Raw genomic sequence first — 17,345 nt, 5'->3', positions numbered from 1 at the left:
GCAAGCAGGGAAGTAAAGATGACGAGTCAGGCCAAGGGAGCAATAGGCGTGTCGGGCAGGTTGGCGGAGACGGCAGTGTCGGCTGGAGGAGTGGTCGGCTGGCGAGTCTCGGCTTGATCGTCACCCGCTGCAGGCGGCGCATTCGCACGCGCCTCGTTGCTGGAAGCACGGTCAGGCTGAGGCTGGCTGGTTCCTCCACCATCCCGCACAATGTCTTCGCCATCCTCCTCCTCCTCCTCGCCCTCGCCGCTGGATTTGATATGCTCCGCCGAGTCCTCTCCTTCTGCCGGGTTCAACCCAAACCACTCCTCCGGCTGGGCGACGCCGTCTTCATTCACCTCAAGGGCAAAGGCGCTGGTGTCGGTGAAGTCGGCGATCACCGAGGTGCGCTGGATGATAGCCGGCCGCACCGCCTCCAGCTTCTCGTCAGCCTCCTGCTGCCAGGTGCGCAGCTAGTCCAAGCTCAACCCAGGGTACCAATCTCGGACGAACTCTAGCGCCCGCCGAGCCCCGCACCAAGCTGCAGAAGCCTTCCAAGCCTCGAAGCGGCCGACTGCTACCTCCAGCCAGCCGGCAGTCCGACTAGGGTTGCGGGGAATCGCCTCGCCAGGCCAGAGGGCGGCCAGCACCTGCGCTCCGGCATGCTGAAGACGGTGGAGCACGCGGTAAGCCGGCTGGAGGCGGGCTTGAATCGCCAGAAGCTGCTCTTCAAGCGCCCGGTTGGCACCCAGTGCGATCACGGCCCCAGCCTGCCGCCGGGCCTCGCGGTGAGCTTCGATGGCTTGGTTGGCAGCAACGGAGCAGCCGGGGAAGTATTCTGCACAAAGAAGAAAGAAGTAGAACAAGTCAGAAGATAGATCAGATGACGGGGGCGAGCAAAGGGACGAAGAGGAAGGCGGCCTACCATCGATCAAATCTTCAACCCGGCCGTAACCCTCGCTCAGCGCGTGCCTCGCCTCGGCTCAGCTCGCCGCCTCGGTCTCGTACTAGGCTTTGAGGGCGGCCTCGCTGTCCTGCGCTGTCTTCAGGACCACCTTGTGGCTCTCCTCCTAGTCGGCCAGTTTCTTGGCCAGGCGGTCTCCTTCCTGGGCCAAGGCGCTGCACTCGATCTCCTTCGCGCGAAGGGCGGTCTGAGCTATGCCGAGGTGCTCCCTCAAGTCGGCCTTGGCCCCTGCAGACATGAAGAAAAAGAACATAAGGAAGAAGTCGTCAAGAAAGATCCGACCCGACTGCTCCGCAGTCGACCCGAATCTCGGGGACTACACCCAGTGGGTGCGCTGACGTGCCCCCACATGAGATAAAAAAATGAAACACTTACTCCGGCTCTCCGTCAGATCGGCGGCCTTCTGGCTCATCTCCCGGGCCTAGGAGTTGAAGGCAGCAGCATGGAGGTTGTGATAGTCCTGCGAATAGGACGAAGGTGCAAACAAGAACAAGTCATTAATAATTGAGAATCTTCTGAGAAGTTCCAAACCGCCTGCTAAGCAGCCGGCTTAGAATTCGGGGACTACACCCAGTGGGTGCGCTGACGCGCCCCCACAGAAGAAATCAAGAACGAAGACTCACCCGAAAGGCTGCACGTTGCAAGAAACTCCTGGGTGCACTGCTTCAGCGCGGCGGCCTGGGACTGAAGCCGGCTCCGGATGTCCTGTGCTACCACATTTAGCACGGCCGTCCCACCGCCCGGCGTCCATCTCGGCGTGCTGACGCTGGCCGTCTCCAGGTCATGGGACAACAAGCTGGAGCCCACGGCCCTCTGCGGCTCTGGCTCGGAAGTCGCCTTCCCTACGCGCCGACGAGTCGGCGAGAGGACCACGAGATCTTCCCCCACAGCCGGCTCGCCTCCAGCCAGCTGCACAGGCGGCGCCTCGGGCTGGCAGCCTTGGCCCGTCCCGGCCGACGGCGGCGGCACCGCCTCTCCCTCCAGGACAACTGTGTCGCCCCCTTCCCTCTCCATCATCGGCTGGTCGTGGCTGGCTTCCTCTGGTAGGGGCACTGGGATATCAGGGGCCACGGTGCGGAGGGGAATGATGAGTTGCGGAGGCTGGTTACGCAGGGCCTCCGCCACCCTCTCTGCAGCCGCGGCCACTACCTGAGCCTTGGCCGCTGCGTCGGCATGCGTCTCTGCCGACTCCGCCGTCGCCTCCTGGGCCACCCTGGCAGCGTCTGCCCTCTGCTCCTCCGCCTCCCGCGCCTCCCGCATGTTCTTCTCCGTCGCCGCTTGGAGCTCGGCGCGGGGGTCTACATGGCGGGAGCTTGAAGATCCTCCCGCCCCTCCGACTATGGAGGCGGCTGTAGGCCGCTCAAGTGAGAGCAGAGCCCTATTTTGTGAGACAAGAAAAGGCTTAGAAGAAAGCCGACTGAAGAGAAGAAAGAAAGGCGTACGAAAATTAATACTTACGCCGAAACCGCCTGCGGCTGCTTCACCGCCTTGCGGATGCGGGCTGCCTTCGTGGCTGCCTCGTCCCTCTTGGTCGCTGCCACGGTACCCTTGGGCTTCTTCGGCCGACTGCCGAAGAGAGTCGGTGCCGCCCGACGCTTCCGTGTGCCGCCTCGGGCAGCCGACCTGGCAGATGAGCCCGCGCCCTGATGGTCGGGAGCCGGCTGGCAGCGCGGAATAGGCTCGGGCTCGTCGTCATCCGGCCAGTCTTCGAAAGTGGCGGAGAGCCCGGAGGTGCCTGGCTCTCCGCCTCCCCCCACGGCGTCGTCGTCCAAGGTGGCTGCCCCCAAGTCGGGGTCGTCAAAATCGTCCGCCGCGCGGTCGGGAGCGAACACGCATTTCGCCCCCGCGGTCCCGGCCGACGGATGAAGGAGGGGGTTCTGATTAAAAGAAAAATAATAATAAGCAGGCCGGTCGAATGCCGGCCAGAGAGAACTCGGCAACAAGAGAAGAAGAAAAGAAGGAAGACTTACCATAGGTGGAGGGTCGGCGCGAGAGTACGGTTCTTTGCCATACGGCCGCTCCTCGGTGAGTTTGCAGTTGGCGATGTAGTTCACCAGGTAAGATACCTCGTCGTGAGGCATCTCCTTGGTGCTTAGCCGGCATGGGTCGAAGCGGCCGCTCATCTGACAAATCAGGTGAGGGCGGCCTTGTGGTGGGATCACTCGGCGCTCCATGAAGGTGGCAATCAGATCGGGCCCTGTCAGGCCCTCCGACTGGGTCAGCACCCGAAGCCGGGCTACGGCGCCAGCCCCAGCCGGCGTCAGCGACCTGGCCCGGTAGGACCACGAAGGCTGCCTCCCTGCCGGCGGGCCTGCTACGTAAGCCGGCAGGTTGATGTAGTCGCCCTGCGGGGCGACGTTCTTCACGTAGAAGTAGGATTTTTGCCAAAGCTTCACTGAATGGATCAGCACGATGGCCGGGAACGGGTTGTCGGCCGTCGATCACCGCATGGCGATGAAGGCGCCACATGGAGCCGGCACGCCCGCGACGACAGTGCCGAGCTTGGACTGGAAGAACTCCCCCCACAGTTCGAGGGTGGGGAGGACGCAGAGGAAGCCTTCGCACAGGGTGACGAAGGCCAACAGCAGCACCAACGTGTTTGGAGTGAGGTGGTGCGGCTGGAGATGGTAGAATTCAAGAAACGAGCGGAAGAAGCCGCTCGCGGGAAGGCCGACGCCGCGCAGGCAGTGCGAGCGGAAGATTACCCGCTTGCCCTCCTCCGGCGCTGGCGAGATCTCCCTCTCCGGCGCGAGCCGGACCCCCACGTAGTCCTTGCCCGGTAGCCGCCGCGTCTTGCGGAGGAAATCGACGTGGTCATCATGGATGTTGGAGCCGTCCCAGTTGCTCGATGTCGGAGCCATGAGGATGGAAAGGCGACAAGGAGCGCACGACGGCGGAGAGCGATCGATTTGGCGGCGGCAAGGCTGCAGCGCGCCAAGGAGAATAGCGGGGCGGTGGCGCGGCGAAGAGCCGCTGCAACAACGGAGAGAAAGAAGAAGAAGAGAGTGGTGGAGCGAGGGCGAGTGTGCGAGCGTCTGCCACTCTCCCTCCACCCCCTACTTATAGCCTCATGCGGCGAAGCCGAGGAGGCGGGGCGTGGGGGGACGTGGGATTAACTGCGCCCACTCCCCCACGTCCTGTGAGTATCACGCCTTAACGGCATGCGGAAACCGCCGCTGGAAGGCGAGCAGCCAGTTCGGGCCACAAAGGATCTGCGCCTGGGCCGAGGCGTGGTAGTGGCGGGCCCCGGTCTGCAGCGGTGTCCTATCACGCGCGTGACCTGGCAGGCACTTCCAGTCGAAGGGTGCCATGTGGTGAGAAGGCGGCGGGCGGCCAGCCCGCAGCCTGGCTAGCACGCCAGCTGGTTCCCGCCTCTAGATTTCGAAGAAGCTTCACCGAGAAGGCAAGTACGAGAGAAGCCGGCTCCTAGCTGCCGGCTCTACGGGATAGGAAGCTGATTGAGCTTCTAGTTCCCTTCTCAGCCACGAAGCACAACCAGCTTCAGGGACTACTGACGGAGTAAATGACCACAGGTAGCCCAGCCGGCTCCCCTGGCTCTTCAAAAAATAATAATAGGCTGATCAAGCCTTCAAGCACCCAAGACGCGGGGCTGCCTTCCCCTGGCCGGCTACCCCACAAGCCGACTACCGGAAGGCGGCCTGGCCCTAGAATCCTCACGAAGAAAGCCGTAGAAGGGCCGACTCCAGAAAGGCAGCTGCAAGATGGCCGACTCCAAGAAAGCCGGCCACAACACGACCGACTCCAAGAAGCCGGCCCCCAGTAGGTGGCCCAGATCTTGCCCTCAAAGTTTGCACCAACGTAATGGTGATGGGACGGGGCGTGGCAACAGTGAAACGTGCCGCCCTCGAATCCCAGAATACGCATGGCCACAGTATGCCGTACGGGGCAACCATGACCCGTCCGGCGTGGCACTGTTGCCATGCTGATCATGACATCACCCACGACAGGTTGTCAGTACGGCCCGCAGGCGGCGGGCCCCTTTGGTAAGAGAGACCACCGAAGACGGCCACGCTTCCCCCAGACTGCCAGGGACGTAGCCGGCTCTCACCAGCTGGCTCGCTCTCTCCCTCGAGGAATGTGCACAATTAAGGAGACAAGACGAGGTAAGGCTACAGTGAGCGCCCGTAAGGCGGCGACACTGTAGCCACACTTACCTCGACAAAGCCCTCGTCATCAAGAGTGAGGCAACAGTAACCAGCCCCCGATAGGACCAAGCGGTGGGGCCTACCTGTCGACCAGGAGGCCGGCAACCGGCGGGACCCACCAGTCGGCGGGCCCCAGTAGTCGGCGGAGAAGCCGGCCAGCTTAGACACTGACAGCTAAGCCCATACCCAGCCGGATTACCATTGTACCCCTGGGGGGTAGGCCTATATAAACCCCCCGGGGCACCCATGCAAAGGGTTGGACTTTGACAGTTTTAGACACTACTTTGAGAGGAGAAGAGAGCTAGCCTTGCCCCTTCTTCCTCCTCTCGCCAAAATAGCTCAAGGAGCCTCTTGTAGCTACTTGATTGATCTAGTGATCATGCGGAGACCCCGCAGATCAGGACTAGGGGTGTTATCTCCACGGAGAGCCCCAAACATGGGTAAGATTCGCCGGCGTGCATGTCTTCGCCTTATCCCGTTTCCAGGCACCGGCGATGTCTTATTGGCTCCCACAATGATAAGCCACCCGTTGGCATATGTCGCACCTACCACCCGACATACTTGGTCAAAAGCTTCAGCACCTGATCTCGTGAACCAATTTAGCACATTGGAATCAATATTTCCATCACGGATCTTGGTCTGTTATACGAAAAGAACAACAATAGTTAGAAAATTGGCAAAACAAGTTATCATCCTATTTACAAAAAGCAAAATACTGACTGTCACCCATCTGGAAACTTTCAACTTGTCAGTGTCTCGATACTTCTGCCGTAGAGAATATAAAACAACGTCAGCACTGTCTGAGTTGAGCATGCTAGTGGGGACAAACGCTTTAGCAATAGAACCAACACTGGCATCACAGTCTTTATTTTGAAACATCGGCTTGTGACTAGAAAAACACAAAAGATTACATGAATTAAAACTACTGCAACAACAACAATAATCATACAAGAGAAAGAAAAAGAGAGAAAAATGGTATGGGCAAAATCCCAAACTAACCATTTCGTACGGTTCGTGCGCAACCTCGTAACAACAAAGAAAAACGTATCAACCTTAACAACATTACCAATTTCTGCTTGCAGAAAAAGAAGAGAAATAATAAGTTCAACCACTACAAGAGAACATGTCCAAAATGCCAAAATTGAGAAGTGCGCCTCATCCTATCAGGGTTTGACGACGACTGTAGTTTCTGATGAGACCATTATGCCTGCAGTTTCAGGGTTTGACGATGGGACATCTTGAGCGGACACCAATATTGCTGCGCTTTCAGGGTCTGTAGAAAGAAAATCCTGGGACGACAAGAGCGCCTCCTGCTTCAAGGGGCCAGAAGAAATTGATAGAAGTAAATCATCATCCTCGGATGGCACCTCCTCCACGCTAAGCATCTTGCAATGCATCACCGTAATCAAGACCTCCAGGCGGGAAATTCTCCGGCGGTAAATCTTCACAATCAGAAACATTTTCATTCCCAGCAATACCAACACTAGGCGATTTGGCATCAAGTATGCTGGCAGCACCAGCATCCTCATCAGCAACTTTGGTACCAACATTGCGCCCACTACTCAATGGAACACCACGAGCATCATCTCCACCACTAAGGACAACCTCACGCTCAAGATCAGTAATCTGACGAAAATAAAAATTCAGAAAAAGTGAATAATATGAGCAAAACTAACAATAAAAAATAAGCTACCAAGAGGTGCACAGAAAAACAAACCTTAGAAGCATTCATAGCAACACCATCGATCTTGCTGCTACTAACATTCAAAGCAACATCACCAACGGGCAAACAAGGCTTGTCGCCAACAAGAGGACCCTGATTCAAATGTAACGAGGCAAAAAAAACAATGCTATTATTAGCAACAATAAACACAAGGAATTAAACCACAGTAACAAAAAAGGTAGGTATCACTTGCAAACTCTAAACGGCGTGGGATAGAAAAATGAACAAGCAAGACACATTGGTGCGCATGAAAATTCAAGAAAATATGAATAAACACAATAAAAATAAAAATAACCTTGCACTTATCAGTAGATGGATCATTAACTCCATGGTCGACAGCAGCCTCAACATTATGACTGGTCTCCTGCATGAAAAGAAAAATTAATAAACAGATGTAGATCAGGAAGTTCAAATACAATACTGACAGCAGAACAACATAGTAAAAACATACAAACAATCAGGACTGACTCACATCAACAACAGGGTGCTCCAAGCCAACATCGTTCGTATGGTGATCAGAAACATTAGCCTCAGTACCATCATCAGCCCTGCTATCGGTGGCAGTAGCCTCATCCTGCTCAATCTGCATGAAAGAAATTTTTTAATAAATAGATGAAGATGAGGAAGTTCAACTACAATACTGACAGCAGAACAACATAATAAAAATTGCAAACACCAAGGACTGACTCACATCAACATCGGGACGCTCCAAGCCAACACCATTCATTTCGTGATCAGAAACATTAGCCTCAGTACCATCACCAGCCATGATGTCCGTGGCAGCAGCCTCATCCTGCTCAATCTGCTTGATAACAACATTTGCACTTTCTTCATATCGCTTGCAGCGAGAGTCTTGCATAGTCCTGAAACGCTTCATGTTGTTCAACAGACGAACCGAGCTCTGAACTAGATCAGCGGCACCGTCACGCATTTCACCAATTAAAATTCTCTCCATCTCAATGTAGTCAACAACTTCCTCAGCATTAAATTGATGACCTTCAGGAAGGATCCACTGATACAGCTCAGACGCTCAACTGTTGTTGGGACCTTTTGCAGCTCAGAACACACATTACTTAAAATATGCTCAGCGCGCTCCAACGCTGAAACAACAACATCAATACCAAAACCCTGCCTCTGTGAAGTACTAGCATTACTAGGGCCAGGGGGACATAACCAGCACCCTCAACACCATGGCCATCCCTCAACTCATCGTGCATAGATGAAAACTTCGGAACCTGAGACGACGACATCTCCAGGACTGGCCGTTTATAAAATCGGAAAAAAAACAACCTCCTCATGAGTTTTCCACTACAAACAAGGGGAAAAATAGTTAATCAATCAATGCAACACATAGGGAAAAATAAAACATGATATTAACAGATTTAAAATCAACACCACTAATAAACTTTAACTGTCATTGCCAATTTGTTCGTATTTATCAACAGGCCAGTTGAACAAAGTTATTCAGTTCAACCACACATGAAACAACAGTACTAAAAAACCGTACCTAAACCTCACAAAGCTTAAGAAATGACAAAATCTAAACAGATAACTCTACAGTACACATGTCCACTACAACAAAAAATAGCTATACCTAAACTAAAAAAGGTCTGCAAGACACAAAAGAAATAAAACTCACTGGAAGCTTCCCAAACACCCAAGTCTTTGGATCTGCATTGCCTTTTTTATCAAATCTGCATCAACCAGATCAGAAAGCTTGGCAGGATCCATGAAACATCTGCGGGGGACTCGCATGTCAGGCTCCACAGTCTTGCCACGAATAAGGCAGTCAAGGTACATTAGTACAGGCCCAATGGCACAGCCTGTGATTGCCTTCCCCATGGTATCACCATCTTGGTACTTAGCAACAGCCCTTCTAAGCTCATCAACCATCAGCTGGCAATAATCCATTTTAGCCATGTCCTCAAAGACGAGACCCTCAAACATTGCTGCCTCTCTGGAAACACGCGGGGCAGAACTAGGCAACACAACCTTCATAAACACAATAATGAAGAACACTTTCAGAGCAAGGTCATCTTTGCTAGGATCCTTGACGAGCACCTTGAGCTTATTCCTCAAATCCTTTGTACTGATTTCTTTGTTCCTGCTAATGTCAAGCTCCGTTCTTAACTTCATCAGAGCATCGTCATATCCATGTACTCTGACGGCCTTGGCGCAGAACGACCACCACGAGGGAAACCAAATAATTACTGTATACCATCTCTAGTGATGCGAAGCTTCTTACTAGCCTCACCCAAGTCAAGAGTCATTGTATCAAGATCTATCCTCGGGTACAAAACATCCATCAGAGGGCAGGAAATGTTAGACTTCACCCTTCACTTGAAGATAGAACCAAAACCAGATGCATGAACCCTAGCCACATGCCGAATCTCGAGCAATTTAGCACAAGCTTCAACCTCTCTCAACGAACATCGCACAGTTAAGTTCAATTTCCGTTGGTCACCTTCATCCAAGGCAACTTTTCCATCATTGCCTCCCACTGGCTTGACCGGACTCATAACGCTAACAGGCTGTAAATGAAAATGAAGACGCCACACCTTAAATAAATGAATATAGAAAACAAAACAAGCATATGAAGGCAAGTAAAAAAAAAGAAAAGATTGCACAAGTTCAACTATTAAAACTTTATCAGTACCACCCTCAATTGATGCAAACAATGACTAGCCTCACATGGCCAGCATACCAGCCCAAACACAATTAAATCATTGCAAGTACAACTAGTAAGTCACATGCAGTACAAAACACATACCACTGCAAATAATGAATATAGAAAACAGAACAAGCATATGAAGGCAAGTACAAAAAGAAAAGATTGCACAAGTTCAACTATTCTGTTCCCCCTGCTACCTCTTGAGCACTACCTTGGATTTCCCCGAAGAAGAGAGGATGATGCAGCAAAGTAGCATAAGTATTTCCCTCAGTTTTTGAGAACCAAGGTATCAATCCAGTAGGAGACCACGCACAAGTCCCTCGTACCTACACAAAATGATAGCTACTCGCAACCAACGCGATTAGGGGTTGTCAATCCCTTCACGGTCACTTACGAGAGTGAGATCTGATAGAGATGATAAATAATATTTTTGGTATTTTTGATAGATAGATGCAAAGTGAAAAGTAAAAGACAAAGTAAAAACAAAGCAAGTAATAAAGCGATAGAGATTGATATGATGAGAATAGACCCGGGGGCCATAGGTTTCACTAGTAGCTTCTCTCAAGAGCATAGATATTCTACGGTGGGTGAACAAATTACTGTTGAGCAATTGACAGAATTGAGCATAGTTATGAGTATATCTAGGCAATGATCATGTATGTAGGCATCAGGTCCAAGACAAGTAGATCGAAACGATTCTACAGCTACTACTATTACTCCACTCATCAACCGCTATCCAGCATGCATCTAGAGTATTAAGTTAAAAAGAGAGTAACGCCTTAAGCAAGATGACATGATGTAGAGGGATAAATTCATGCAATATGATAAAAAACCATCTTGTTATCCTCGATGGCAACAATACAATATGTGCCTTGCAACCCTTTCTGTCGCTGGGTAAGGACACCGAAGATTAAACCCAAAGCTAAGCACTTCTCCCATTGCAAGAACTACCAATCTAGTTGGCCAAACCAAAAAGGATAATTCGAAGAGACTGGCAAAGATAACTCAATCATACATAAAAGAATTCAGAGAAGAATCAAATATTTTCCATAGATAAGTTGGATCATAAACCCACAATTCATCGGTCTCAACAAACACACCGCAAAAAGAAGATTACATCGAATAGATCTCCACAAGAGAGGGGGAGAACATTGTATTGAGATCCAAAAAGAGAGAAGAAGCCATCTAGCTACTAGCTATGGACCCGAAGGTCTGAAGTAAACTACTCACAGTTCATCGGAGGGGCTATGGTGTTGATGTAGAAGCCCTCCATGGTGGATGCCCCCTCCGGCGGAGCTCCGGAACATGCCCCAAGATAGGATCTCATGGATACAGAAGGTTGCGACCGTGGAATTAGGTTTTTGGCTCCTGTTCTGATCGTTTGGGGATACATAGGTATATATAGGAGGAAGGAATACGTCGGTGGAGCAACAGGGGGCCCACGAGGTAGGGGGGCGCGCCCAGGGGGGCGCCCTCCACCCTCGTGACCGCCTCTGGCACTTCTTGGAGTAGCTAGGGTCCAAATCTCCTGGATCACGTTTTGTGAGAAAATCACGTTCCTGAAGGTTTCATTCCGTTTGGACTCCGTTTGATATTCCGTTTCTTCGAAACACTGAAATAGGCAAAAAACAACAATTTTGGGCTGGGCCTCCGGTTAATAGGTTAGTCACAAAAATAATATAAAAGTGGAAAATAAAGCCCAATATAGTCCAAAACAGTAGATAAAGTAGCATGGAGCAATCAAAAATTATAGATACGTTGGAGACGTATCAGGCATCCCCAAGCTTAATTCTTGCTCGTCCTCGAGTAGGTAAATGATAAAAAAGAATTTTTGATGTGGAGTGATACTTTGGCATAATTTCAGTATAAATCTTCTTACTTGTGATATGAATATTCAGATCCGAAAGATTCAAGACAAAATTTCATTATTGACATAAAAATAATAATACTTCAAGCATACTAATAAAGCAATCATGTCTTCTCAAAATGACATGGCAAAAGAAAGTTCATCCCTACAAAAAATCATATAGTTAGGCTATGCTTCATTTTCATCACACAAAGATGTTCCCAACTTCTATACCCCCGATGACAAGCCAAGCAATTGTTTCATACTCAAATAATCTCAAACTTTTTCAACCTTCACGCAATACATGAGCGCGAGCCATGGATATAGCACTACAGGTGGAATAGAATATGAGGATGGGGATTGTGTGGAGAAGACAAAAAGGCGAAAGTCTCACATTGACGAGGCTAATCACCGGTCTATGGAGATGCCCATTAATTGATGTCAACATGAGGAGTAGGGATTGCCATGCAACGGATGCACTAGAGCTATAAGTATATGAAAGCTCTACAAAAGAAACTAAGTGGGTGTGCATCCAACTTGCTTCCTCACAAAGACCTAGGGCATTTTGAGGAAGCCCATCATTGGAATATACAAGCCAAGTTCTATAATGAAAAATTCCCACTAGTATATGAAAGTGACAAAATGAAAGACTCTCTATCATGAAGATCTTGGTGCTACTTTGAAGCACAAGTGTGGTAAAAGGATAGTAGCATTGTCCCTTGTCTCTTTTTCTCTCATCATTTTTTTGGGCCTTTCTCTTCTTCTTTTTTTGGCCTCTCTTTTTTTTCGTCCGGAGTCTCATCCCGGCTTATGGGGGAATCATAGTCTCCATCATCCTTTCCTCACTTGGGACAATGCTCTAATAATGATGATCATCACACTTTTTTTTCTTACAACTCAACAATTCCAACTCGATACTTAGAACAAAGTATGACTCTATATGAATGCCTCCGGCGGTGTACCGGGATATGCAATGAATCATAAGTGACATGTATGGAAGAATTATGAACGGTGGCCTTACCACAAATACGATGTCAACTACATGATCATAATAAACGGAATGGTGGAAAGTTGCATGGCAATATATCTTGGAATGGCTATGGAAATGCCATGATAGGTAGGTATGGTGGCTGTTTTGAGGAAGATATAGGAGGTTTATGTGTGATAGAGCATATTGTATCACGGGGTTTGGATGCACCGGCGAAGTTTGCACCAACTCTCAAGGTGAGAAAGGGCAATGCACGGTACCGAAGAGGCTAGCAAAGGCGGAAAGGTGAAAGTGCGTATAATCCATGGACTCAACATTAGTCAAAAGAACTCATATACTTATTGCAAAAATTTAGAAGCCATAAAAAATCAAGTACTACGCGCATGATCCTAGGGGGATAGATTGGTAGGAAAAGACCATAGCTCGTCCCCGACCGCCACTCATAAGGATGCACAAGCCAGGTACACTTAATGTTTCAAATTTGTTACATAACTTTAACCATACGTGCATGCTACGGGACTTGCAAACTTCAACACAAGCATTTCTCAAATTCACAATTACCCAACTAGCACGACTTTGATATTATCACCTCCATATCTCAAAACAATTATCAAGCATAAAACTTATCTTAGTATTCAATTCACTCAAAATAAAGTTTCACATATCTTGAACACTAAGTATATTAACATTAAGCAAACTACCATGCTATTAATGACTCTCAAAATAATCTAAGTGAAGCATGAGAGATCAATAGTTTCTTTAAAACAAATCGACCACCATGGTCTAAAAGATATAAGCGAAGCACTAGAGCAAAAATTATCACGCTCAAAAGATATAAGTGAAGTACTATGAGCAAAAACTATCAAGCTCAAAAGATATAAGTGAAGTACTATGAGCAAAAACTATCAAGCTCAAAAGATATAAGTTAAGCACTATGAGGAAAAACTATCAAGCTCAAAAGATATAAGTGAAGTACTATGAGCAAAAACTATCAAGCTCAAAAGATATAAGTGAAGCACATAGAGTATTCTAACAAATTCCAAATCATGTATGGCTCTCTCAAAAGATGTGTACAGCAAGGATGATTGTGGTAAACTAACAAGCAAAGACGCAAATAATACAAGACGCTCCAAGCAAAACACATATCATGTGGTGAATAAAAATATAGCTCCAAGTAAATTACCGATGGAAGTGGACGAAAGAGGGGATGCCTTCCAGGGCATCCCCAGGCTTTGAGTTTTTGGTGTCCTTGGATTATCTTGGGGGTGCCATGGTCATCCCCAAGCTTAGTCTCTTGCCACTCCTTGTTCCATAATCCATCAAAAGAATTCACCCAAAACTTGAAAACCTCACAACACAAAACTCAACAGAAATCTCATGAGCTCCGTTAGAGATATAAAACAAAGAACTACTTAAGGTACTGTAATGAACACATTCTTTATTTATATTGGTGTTAAACCTACTGTATTCCAACTTCTCTATGGATTATAAACTATTTTACTAGCCATAGATTCATCAAAATAAGCAAACAACACACGTAAAACAGAATCTGTCAAAAAACAGAACAGTCTGTAGCAATCTATAACTAACACAAACTTCTGGAACTCTAAAAATTCTACTAAAATAGGAAGTCCTGTAAAATTTGTTTATTGAACGGCATCAAAAAGAATCAATGCAAAATCACGTTCCTGTGATTTAACAAAACTATATTCGTGCGCGCAAAGTTTCTGTTTTTCAGCAGAATCAAATCAACTATCATCGTAGGTTATCCTATAGGTTCTACTTGGCACAAACACTAATTAAAATACAAAACCACATCCAAACAGAGGCTAGATGGATTATTTATTCCTAAACAGAAGTAAAAACAAAAAACACAAAATAAAATTGTGTTGCCTCCCAACAAGCGCTATCGTTTAACGCCCCAAGCTAGGCATAAAAGCAAGGATAGATCTAGGTATTGCCATCTTTGGTAGGCAATCCATAAGTGGCTCTCATGATAGATTCATATGGTAATTTTATTTTATTTCTAGGGAAGTGTTCCATGCCCTTCTTTAAGGAAAATTGGAATCGAATATTCCCTTCCTTCATATCAATAATTGCACCAATAGTTCTAAGAAAAGGTCTACCAAGAATAATAGGACATGAAGGATTGCAATCTATATCAAGAACGATAAAATCTACGGGCACATAATTCCTATTTGCAACAATAAGAACATCATTAATTCTTCCCATAGGTTTTTTAATAGTGGAATCCGCAAGATGCAAGTTTAGAGAGCAATCATCAAAGTCACGGAAATCTAGCAAATCACACAAAATTTTGGGAATAGTAGAGACACTAGCACCCAAATCACACAAAGCATGAAACTCATAATCTTTAATTTTAATTTTAATAGTAGGTTCCCACTCATCATAGAGTTTTCTAGGGATAGAAACTTTCAACTCAAGTTTTTCTTCATAATATTGCATCAAGACATCAACAATGTGTTCGGTAAAGGTCTTATTTTGACTATAAGCATGAGGAGAATCTAGCACGGATTGCAACAAGGAAATACAACCAATTAAAGAGTAGTTTTCATAATTAAATTCCTTGAGATCCAAAATAGTGGGTTTAGCAACATCTCGGTTTTTATTTATTTCAATCCCACTTTTATCAATTTCATCATCAAGATCTAGAAACTCCGAATTCTTAGAGCGCCTTCTAGGTAAAGGAAGATCATATTCAGTTTCATCAAGATTCATATTGCAAAACAAAGATTTAATGGGGACACATCAATAACTTTTAGATCTTCATCTTGATTTTCATAGGAATTGATATCCTAGCGGTTCTGTTGACACACGAACACGTCACGTGTACCGTCGACGCCGGGGGTGATGCACCGCAGCTCACGTCGAAGGAGACCCGACCGACAGCGCGATACGCAAGACAGTCGACGGGCGCTTTTGCACCCGAAAACCCCACACCCTCGGGAGGGACCCCGTTAGGGAGTGCGGCGGCTATGGGCTGCCCTAGGTCGATTTGCTCGCCCCTAGAGCCTCGGGATTTGCAGCTCTCAAACACGAAGAACAGCGAAGAACGAGAGAGAAAAATGGTGGAGAGATAAAATGTAGATTAAAAAGTAGTATATTGATTTGTTCGATTGTGTGTTGTTCAATCGGCCGTCACCCCCAACATATATAAGAGGCGGATGGACTTCCCGTACAAGAAAAGGATTCATCTAGGCTTTCCTTACAAGAAAATTGCATCAACTCAGGTCCAAAACACTAGTCAAATTCCGACTGGTTTTATCCGAACTTTCCAAAACTGTTCGGTTTAAACTGACTGTACCTTGCTGGTCCTTTTTGTGATGGCAAACAACCTCAGATGGAAATGAGTCCAAAAGCAATCTTGACCGTTTTGACGAGACGAACATCTTTCATGTTGAACATTTTTCCATTAGAGGTCATCCCGAGGGTCAAATCCTTTGTGCAAAACAGCACATCATTCACGCATCTCATCAGACACACCCACATATGTGTCTGGTTCTGGGCGTCATATTTTGCTCGCTGGAGGGTCTCGTTGTGTGGGCTCTAACTTTTGCATACGACCTCGGATTGCGACGATCTTTTTATCAAAATCGATCGTTTCGACGAGACGAAGACAAATCGTGTAGATAATTCTTCCATACGAGGCCGTCTTGGGGCCTTAATCAGCCGAACAGTGTTCTGAATACAAAATCCAGTACTTTTGAGCACAACTTCGGCCTTAGAGATGAGGTCGGATGGCTATGACTTAAACATCAAAGTTGTTCCTCTCGGCGATGTGAAACTTTCCATGCTGAAAACCCTCTCACTCGAAGCCATCTCATTTTCTTTTTATGTCATGCCAAAATCTGGTGTCAACAACGAACACGTCACGTGTACCCTCGGCGCCGGGGGTAATGCACCGCAGCTCACGTCGATGGAGACCCGACTGACAGCGCGATACGCAACATAGTCGACGGGCGCTTTTGCAGACCCGAAAACCCCACACCCCCGGGAGGAACCCCGTCAGGGAGTGCGGCGGCTATGGGCTTCCCTAGGTCGATTTGTCGCCCCTAGAGCCTCGGGATTCGCAGCTCTCAAACACGAAGAACAGCGAAGAACGAGAGAGAAAAACGGTGGAGAAATAAAACATAGATGAAAAAAGTAGTATATTGATTTGTTCGATTGTGTGTTGTTCAATGGGCCGTCACCCCCAACATATATAAGAGGCGGCTGGACTTCCCGTACAAGAAAAGGATTCATCTAGGCTTTCCTTACAAGAAAATTGCATCAATTCATGTCCAAAACCCTAGTCAAATTCGGACTGGTTTTATCCGAACTTTCCAAAACTGTTCAGTTTAAACTAACTGTACCATGCTGGTCCTTTTTTTGATGGCAAACACCCTCGGATGGAAATGAGTACAAAAGCAATCTTGACCGTTTCGACGAGACGAACATCTTTCGTGTTGAACGTTTTTTCATTAGAGGTCATCCCGAGGGTCAAATTGCTTGTGCAAAACAGCACATCATTCACGCATCTCATCAGACACACCCACATATGTGTCTGGTTCCGGGCGTCATATTTTGCTCGCTGGAGGGTCTCGTTGTGCGGGCTCTAACTTTTGCATACGACCTTGGATTGTGACGATCTTTATATCAAACTCGATCGTTTCGACGAGACGAAGACAAATCATGTAGATAATTATTCCATAGGAGGCCGTCTTGGGGGCTAAATCAGCTGAACAGTGTTCTGAATACAAAATCCAGTACTTTTGAGCACAACTTCGGCCTTAAAGATGAGGTCGGATGGCTATGACTTAAACATCAAAGTTGTTCCTCTCGGCGATGTGAAACTTTCCATGCAGAAAACCCTCTCACTCGAAGCCATCTCATTTTCTTTTTATGTCATGCCAAAATTTGGTGTCAACAACGAATACGTCACGTGTACCCTCGGCGCCAGGGGTGATGCACCGCAGCTCACGTCGACGGAGACCCGACCGACAGCGCG

The sequence above is a fragment of the Triticum aestivum genome, chromosome 5B (genome assembly GCF_018294505.1).
Source record: "Triticum aestivum cultivar Chinese Spring chromosome 5B, IWGSC CS RefSeq v2.1, whole genome shotgun sequence".
NCBI classification, from domain to species: Eukaryota; Viridiplantae; Streptophyta; class Magnoliopsida; order Poales; family Poaceae; genus Triticum; species Triticum aestivum.
Note: the sequence above shows the minus strand (reverse complement) of the source record.